This window comes from Amblyomma mixtum, chromosome 2 (assembly GCF_055824585.1).
Source record: "Amblyomma mixtum isolate Tamu chromosome 2, ASM5582458v1, whole genome shotgun sequence".
In the NCBI taxonomy this organism is placed as follows: domain Eukaryota; kingdom Metazoa; phylum Arthropoda; class Arachnida; order Ixodida; family Ixodidae; genus Amblyomma; species Amblyomma mixtum.
This window is the reverse complement of record NC_143013.1, coordinates 222,857,682-222,865,606: the sequence shown is the minus strand read 5'-3', so window position 1 is coordinate 222,865,606 and position 7,925 is coordinate 222,857,682.

The following is a 7,925-nucleotide window of genomic DNA, read 5'->3' as shown; positions in this document are numbered from 1 at the left end:
CATGTGGCGCTGGATAAGGGCGACAAGGTACTGTGGGGCGGTGGCAGTGTCATGCGGCTGAGTTTGTAGAATGTAGTGATTTTATGATATGTAGTGAGGACCGATGGGGCCTCTTTCGCAGGGTTGGGTGCCTGATCATCCGGGGTCCGGGAGGAGAGTTCTCGGGCCAGCGCATGAACGCGCTCATTACCGGGGATCGAGGCATGCCCAGGGACCCACGACAGAGTAACCGTTCGATCGAGAGAGGTGACTGGGGCAAGAATACGATGTGTTGCCGGCGTCGCCACGCCCTTTAGATAGTGGCGGTACGCGGCCTGGGAATCTGCAAATTTCGGTTACGTTTTTGTTAATGGTGGAGTGGGCCAGAGCAAGTGCGATGGCGGCTCCTTCCGCTTCTGCAGGCGAATTAGTCCGGATGGAGGCGGCGGCCCCCACTGTGCCGTCTTCATAGGCTGCGACTGGTGTGAAATATCCTGGTTTCAAATTTTCTGCCGCGTCGACATAAAGAATATCGGAGCGGTTGCTGTATGTTTTGGTGTAATAGCTCGCTCGTGCCTGCCGCCTACCGTGATGGAGACTAGCACTCATATTGCGTGGTAGGGGCTTCTGATATATGTGATCCTGAGTGCGCAGAGAAATCATGTAAGGGTTAGGACTTGTTGGGGTGGGAATGGGTGGATTGAGACGTAGCTGTCGCAGTAGGCGTTGTCCTGTTTCTGTGCGACTCAGGCGGACTAATTGGCTGGTGCGTTGAGCCTCTATCAATTCGATCACTGTATTGTGGGTACCATTGGCCAGGAGACGTTTCGTGTTAACCGTCCGTGGAAGACGTAGAGCGGAGGTGACAGCCGTGCGCATTAGGATGTCTGCCTGTTGTGTTTGCCGCTGAGTGAGTATGTGGTATGGGAGGTGGTATATAATGCGGCTAATGATTAGTGCATTTGTCATATTGAGGGTCTCGCGTTCAGACAGCCCATGATTGCGTGCTGCCACCCGCCTGATAAGTGCAGCGACCTGTTTGGTCTGTTTTTGCAAGAGCTGAAGGGAGGCGGTTGCATCGAGTGTGTTTCTAATGAGAAGGCCGAGAATCTTCACCTGAGTCACAATGGGCACTGGATTCCCGTACATATGCAGTTCAAACTGGGGGTCACTGGGGAGGAGATTCAGCTGCAGCAGTTCCGATTTATTTGGAGAGAAACGGAGGCCTGTGTTTGCTAAATGAGTGGTGGTGATGTCTATGGCAGATTGCAGGATATCCTGGGCTGTTCCAAAGGTTCCTCCCGTTATCCAGAGGGTTATATCATCTGCGTATATCGCTGTGTGGAGCCCTGGGATAGCAGCAAGGGCCTTTGCCAGTGGCGCTAGGGCAATGTTAAAAAGTAAAGGTGATAGAACCGCCCCTTGTGGGGTTCCCCGGTTAGGCAGGGGGAAAGGCTGGGAGGCAATATCCCCAAGGTGGAGTTCTGCCGTGCGTCCCTGAAGGAAGGCTCGAATATATTGCCATATGCGGATGCCGCATCCCGTGGTGGCTAATGTCGTGAGGATATGATCATGGCTTATTGTGTCGAAAGCCTTGTGAATATCCAGGGCCAGTATGGCTCGCGTACTGGCTGTACGGCGCTTGGTGCAAAAGAGGGACTCTTTAAGGGCAAGAAGTACGTCTTGCGCCGATATGTTTGGGCGGAAGCCGAATTGAACTTTGGAGATAAAGCCTGTTGTTTCTAGAAGCGGTTGCAGGCGATTGAGAATGACATGCTCAAAGAGCTTGCCGGCACAGCTCGTTAAGGAGATGGGGCGCAAATTTTGAAGGGCGAGGGGTTTGCCCGGTTTAGGTATAAATCGCAGGCTGGCATGGTATACCATGGTATACCATGCTGGTATGCCATGCTGGCATGGTATAAATCGCATGCTGGAAATGCTTTGACGATGTGTTTCGTTTTCGAGTGGTGATGCTGTTTTACGTGTGCCTTTGCCTGTTTGTTCCTTTTCAGCCATGACTTGGGGTGCGAATGTAACGCTTTTTGTAAATATTTAGTGTTCTAACAGGAGATAGTGAGCACTTGTTCTGTCTTTCGTGTGCGTCTTCGTTCTCAATGCGCCACAACAGTGTGGATCTTTTCCAACTCGCCCATATTTTCACGCTTTTCAGTTATGCTGACGGAAGCAGAAGGTTCCCCTCTTTACTTGAGCAGCGTGCCAGTACCCTGATGTAGTTCGGCATAGACGAAAATCATCGTTGGTTTTCGTTCAACACATTTGCCATACGAGTCCCTGCGAAAAGCACTTTACGCACGTTTATGTCTCTGCCTGCTGTTGATCGGGTACGCGAGGTAGACATGCGTTCTCCAGGAAGATGAATTACCTGTCGTCTTTTTTTTTTTAGAGCGCAGAGCCAGAACGAAGGGAGTAATTTCAACAACAAAAAAGGCGATGAACACTCACAACCACCTCCCTGTCGTAGCCAGACTTTACTGGGGCATTGTGCACGCGCCGTATAGACCTGCCCAGATATCTTCAGCGTCGAACGTAAGCTCGAAGTCGAACAGTTTAATCCTTTTTCGGTCGCCGTCATAGTCAGTGCGCACCCGCACAATCGGCAAATCACACGACCGCCGATCGGGAATCCGTGGAGAGCCACCCGACCCTGTTTCCACCGGGCACCGATAGAGGGCTTTCAGTGCGGTGCTCGAGACGTGCAACGGAGTCGTAGTTCAGTTTCGTCACTGCGCGCTTAGACGAGCAACTACAAACTGAACACGAATGTGCCTATATGGGAGTAAAAAAGAGATAAATTATCCTCATAGCGCACTTTCTTTTATAAAAGGGAACGCGCTAGAGACAACTTACTTCGTTTTTTATGCTTTCTGTTTAGAGTTTAACAACAGCTGCAGTTGTACATCGAAACTAGCACTGATGATATCTATATAGGTCGCATGCATACGAGCTCCTCTTGAAACTGAGCATGCGGTGCTGAACCAGAAAAATCGCGAGGGCACTTTGGCAACTAAAGTGTTGAGAGGCGAAAGCCGAGGACACTATGCCGTGACGACTTCGGGTGGATGTGATGTCACACCGTTCCCGTGGCTATATCGATATCCAAATTATACATCTTTCGGGGATCTTAAGTGTTAATTACGCTTAATTACACATTTTTCCACCTAATTTGACACACATCTGACGTTGTTCCGACCATTCGGCGACAGTTTTCACTATGCGGTGCCGACTTCCGGTGGATGTGACGTCACACCGTTCCCGTGGCTATATCGATATCTAAATTACACAACTTTCTGGGAACTGAAGTGATAATTACGCCTAATTACACATTTTTGTACCTAATTTAACACACATCTGACGTTGTTCCGACCATTCTGTGACAATTTTCACTATGCCGTGACGACTTCCGGTGGATGTGACGTCACACCGTTCCCATGGCTATATCCACGCCCGTGCTATTCCGACGCAATTTCGACATTTTTGTCTATTGTCAATTAACTAATTATTCTACAGTCATCGAACCTGGCTTCTAGGTTCATTTTTTGTACTCTATCTGAAGCAGCCATTGGTTTTCTTCTATCTTTTTTTAGTTCCCGAGTTAGTACCTGTGCCGCGCTTTGCTAACGGACGGCAGTATGAGCCATTAAAGGCTTTCGCCTTAAAAATTACCGAAAGCCTAGGGAGTCTGATTGATCGAGAAAAGTTACAGTCACATGCATGCAGGTGCTTAAATTAAACACGCGAATCTGAGCCGTCTCATGATCGCAGCCAATGCCATGCATGTCGCAAAGAGCTCATGCGTGAAAAGTAGGCCAAGATAGAACAGGCATTCGAGAAAAAAAGTGAAGAGAACAAGGGGGGGGGGGGGGGGGAGTGAGAATAAACGGGTGCATCCAATATTGACCCCCTGCGCCGTGGACTCCCTCGCCATGTTCGCCCTCCATGAGAGAGAACATCCTTCTGTGGCAATATAGAGGAAGAAAAAAGGTGGCTCGAGGCCCCATATAGCTGGGAACAAGGCACGGCGCTGAAAAATTCACGAGTGCTGCCAAGTACTTGCGCCCTATTGCCAGGCCCGATTGTCCATTCATGGGTCGAGACTGAGGCAGTGCTCCTTTCCACCCGCTTTTTTCCCCTGCCGTGCAACCCGGGGAGGCGGGAAGAGAATTTTCCTTTTGTCTCCCGTGCATAGCGGAATTGAGCTTGTCGGTTCTACGCTAGCTACCGTCCTCACTGCATAGCGCCGTGTTAACATGTCAGTGAGCGTTTGGTTTTGCTTAGCTTTTCGCGGTGCTTTATGGCGGACCTGTGAACCGCTTGAAGCCGTTTTCCTTTTTTTTCTTCTTGTGGTTAAAAGCGCGAGATGCTAGCGCAACTAACAAGAGTCGATGTTTGCTTTTGCGTCCAGTTTGTTCGCAGGGAACAAATGAAGGCTCGTGCGGACTACAACGTGAGGCTTGACCGCCTGACCAGACTTCATTACTGTGGACGTCACTAAAATTTGTACCACGGTGCGACATATATACATACTTGATGCTGAAACACTCTCTTGACGCGCCCTCCTGAATAGGGTGCCAAGGAATTGAGAGGAATGAAAAAAGAAGGCTGGGAGGCTGACCACAAGAAAGTACCGGGTTTGCTATCTTGTACTGGTGGTTTGTCAACTGCATCAGTTAGCTTGCGTAGGCGAGACGACCATGGTTCCTTAGGGTAATGGGTAGAATTTCAAGATAGGGTAAGCATGGCAGGAGCTGTAGGATGGTCATGTTGACGAAGGAGATTAGGAAGTTTGCGGGGATATAAGGTGGTCCCAGCTGGCAAAGTACAGGGTTAATTGAAGGGATGTGGGGACACCTCTGACCTATCGGAAGTAATTAGGCTGCTGATGACTAACACTATGTTGTGTTGGGTTTATTGGCGCATAAGCAGCTAAGGCTATCATGCGCGACTATGGTGGTACTAATGAAAAGGTTCAGAAATATTAGTGCCCCGTCCGGTTGATGATGATGACTGGAGGAAGGCAAAAGGGGGTGCAAAGGGAAATTAGAAAAAAAATCGATCTGAAAAAGAAGATTGTCAAATAAGGCATGAGCCTAGAGGACTGCTGAAAACCAAGAACTGTACCCAGATAAGGTGCTACTTAATTAGAAAATCAGAGGTTAGCAGGCAAGGAAAAAGCCGACCCCTCCGCCTTTGCTCTCATTAAACTTTATTCTCTCTCTCTCTTTGTCAGGTTTACTCCGTACCGCATTTGACTTTGTTCGTGGCTTGGGTTTTTGTAGTTGTGTAGTTTAAGTGTTGTGTAGTTTTTTCTTCGCCAGTCATTTCAACTTTACAGCTGTTCAGCTTTGTAAACGTGACTCGTCGGAACGCGTGCACTTTTCGGATGATGGTAAACAGTAAATTACAGTTTGCATGCGTAAAAAAAGCGGTACTTCATAGTCCTGAGTCACCTGTTTAATTATCGTTCTGAAAAGAATTTGGCTTCTATTTCTGTTAATTTCTTTTATTTCTTTCACTTTTTCCGTGATGGAACATTCAGGGTACCCAGGGAACGAAGCAGCCCACCAACACGCTCGAGGTTTTGTCGGCCGAGCGGTGGGCTCTCGTCCAGGGGGACCCGAGATGGAGGCAGTGATTTCGTACCTCGACATTCACGCTAGAAGAATCTATCATCCCCCGCACAAGGCACTCTCTAAACACCAAGAGGGGTGGCTTGGAGAAGACTTCAAACCCATTCTTACCCGAACCCGTACATTTACGCCCGCATCTACCCCGGTCTCGTAGAACCCACCTGCATCCACTGCGGTAGCACTGCCACCCTCGATCATGTGGTATAGGACTGCCCGGAGGATCCCCCTCCGGAAGCTCTTATAGAAGCTTCCTCACCAGACGCCTGGGAAGAAGTGCTGCGCAGCTCGGACCCCGCCGTCCATGGCAGGAGCCGTCGAGCGCGCCGAAGAGGTCGCCGCCAGCTATCAGCTAACGGCCACCTGGCCCTTCTGCTAAGCGTCCAGGAACCCTTCTTTTCCGGCAATAAAGCTTTCTCTCTCTCTTTGCAAATATTGCATCGCTCACCATTGAAAAGCTAATTATAGGGGCTGAGCAATCGCTTCGGCTCTGATTCTGTTTTTTTTTTTTTTTATGAATCCATATTACATTTTTTTTTTTAGTTTTCTGGCCGGAAACCTAAATAGACTAGGAGGAATGGAAATCAATTTACTGAATAGCAAAGATCTTGCTGACCTATTTAAAACTAAACTGCTGCTCTGGTTTGGGGGGACGAATTTAGGAATATGGAGCGAAGTGAGGGAAAATGTATTCAATAAATGAAATATTTCAAGGCACAAATTTGTTCGGGTGGAACCAGGGTCTAGACAAAGCGTGTCTAGCGAGGTTAAAGAAAAATTTTGTGAACAAAGCCGGTGCCTTACTGATGACCAAAAAAAAAAAGATCAGCGCATGACGAAGGGCAGTGTTTATCTGCATTCAAAAGTAAGGTCCTCATCACCTACAACTTTCTTTGCCACAGAAGCGATCATGACCCGCCGAAACACTAGCGGGGAGGACATGATCGTATGTCGGCTCTATATGCGGCAGTAAAAACACCAGTGTCAGCCAATAAAGACGAAACACGAACGAAAAACCGCATTTAAACCTTTCGTATCCGCCGCCGTATCGACTTTCATTGGTCGCGTGCATATTTTTCTGGTGCCGCTTCGTCACAATCCTCACAATCCTTGGCTTCATCCCCTGTTTGTGGACGAATCGCTGAACGACGCTTTCTCGGAACTGGGCGAAAAGCTTTGGCGATGTCAATTCCCCACTGCATCTGCGAACGGGAAAATTCAATCCAAGTTCTGATACGATTGCCAGCGGGTGTTGCGAAAGTTTTGTGATCCTTGGCGCAAAACGGATCTCTGCTTCCAACCAGGAGCCCCCGTATGCAGTCAGTTTGGCAAAGAAACAGAGTGGGGGAGCCACGCTCGTCAAGTGGGATCCCGCTTCGAATAACTCGCACCCAAAGAGAGCGCTGAAAAGACAAAACGGATCGCTACGCTCGCAGCCGCATCGAAAATGCATGAGCACAGCCGCATCAACGGCGAAGTGGTTTTTTTCTTTGTCCCGAACCGTGTCCGGCTTGCTACTACTATACTCCTCGAGATGGCGCTCGTTCTGTCTTGTCTTCTGCGTCGTCCATCCATTTTGATTCCGTCGACTGCCCTTATGTTTCTCTGCGAGTTGCATGGACTCAATTACCATCGCCTCGAGGCTCTACGGCGGCGGTCCCATCGTTGGCCGCGAGGCACTTGTGCAACCCCCCCCCCCCCCCCCCCTGCCCTTTCTCCATCAACCCCCTTGCCCCCCCTACGGTCTTCTTTTAGTGCGTGCGACAAGGTGGCCACTCGACGACAACGCAACCACTCGGACCAGCGGCGGTGGTTCTTCGTTGCGGACTGCGTGTGCGCGAAAAAAGAAATAAAACAAAGACAGAAAAAAAAGACATTTGAAGCTGTTCATTCCCGCAACATGAGCGTGCGCTGGTTGTAGTATATACGGTGGCTGGTTCGTGCTCCGCACTGGTCCGCACTAAATTGGCGCGCTGTCGGCGTGTTCTGAGAAGACCGCTTTTACGTGTTTACTTTTACGTTGGAAGCAAGAATAAAAAACGGAAGGAAAGCAAGCAAGCGAGAAACGCAGCGCCCATCCCTTCCCCTGTAACTCTCCCCTCCCGGAATTGGCTGAGCGTGCAGGGCTGGCACGGTGGACGGCGAGCTAAGGGCGCCATCAATATTAGAGCAGGCGCTCGCTGTACACTGCTGCTTCTCTCGCAGTGTGCGTGCGCGTGTATCTGTGCGAGTGTGTTTGTGTGTTCAAGCACATTTCGTCGTGCTACTTATACGCACGTCGCCTGCATTATGCACGGCTCG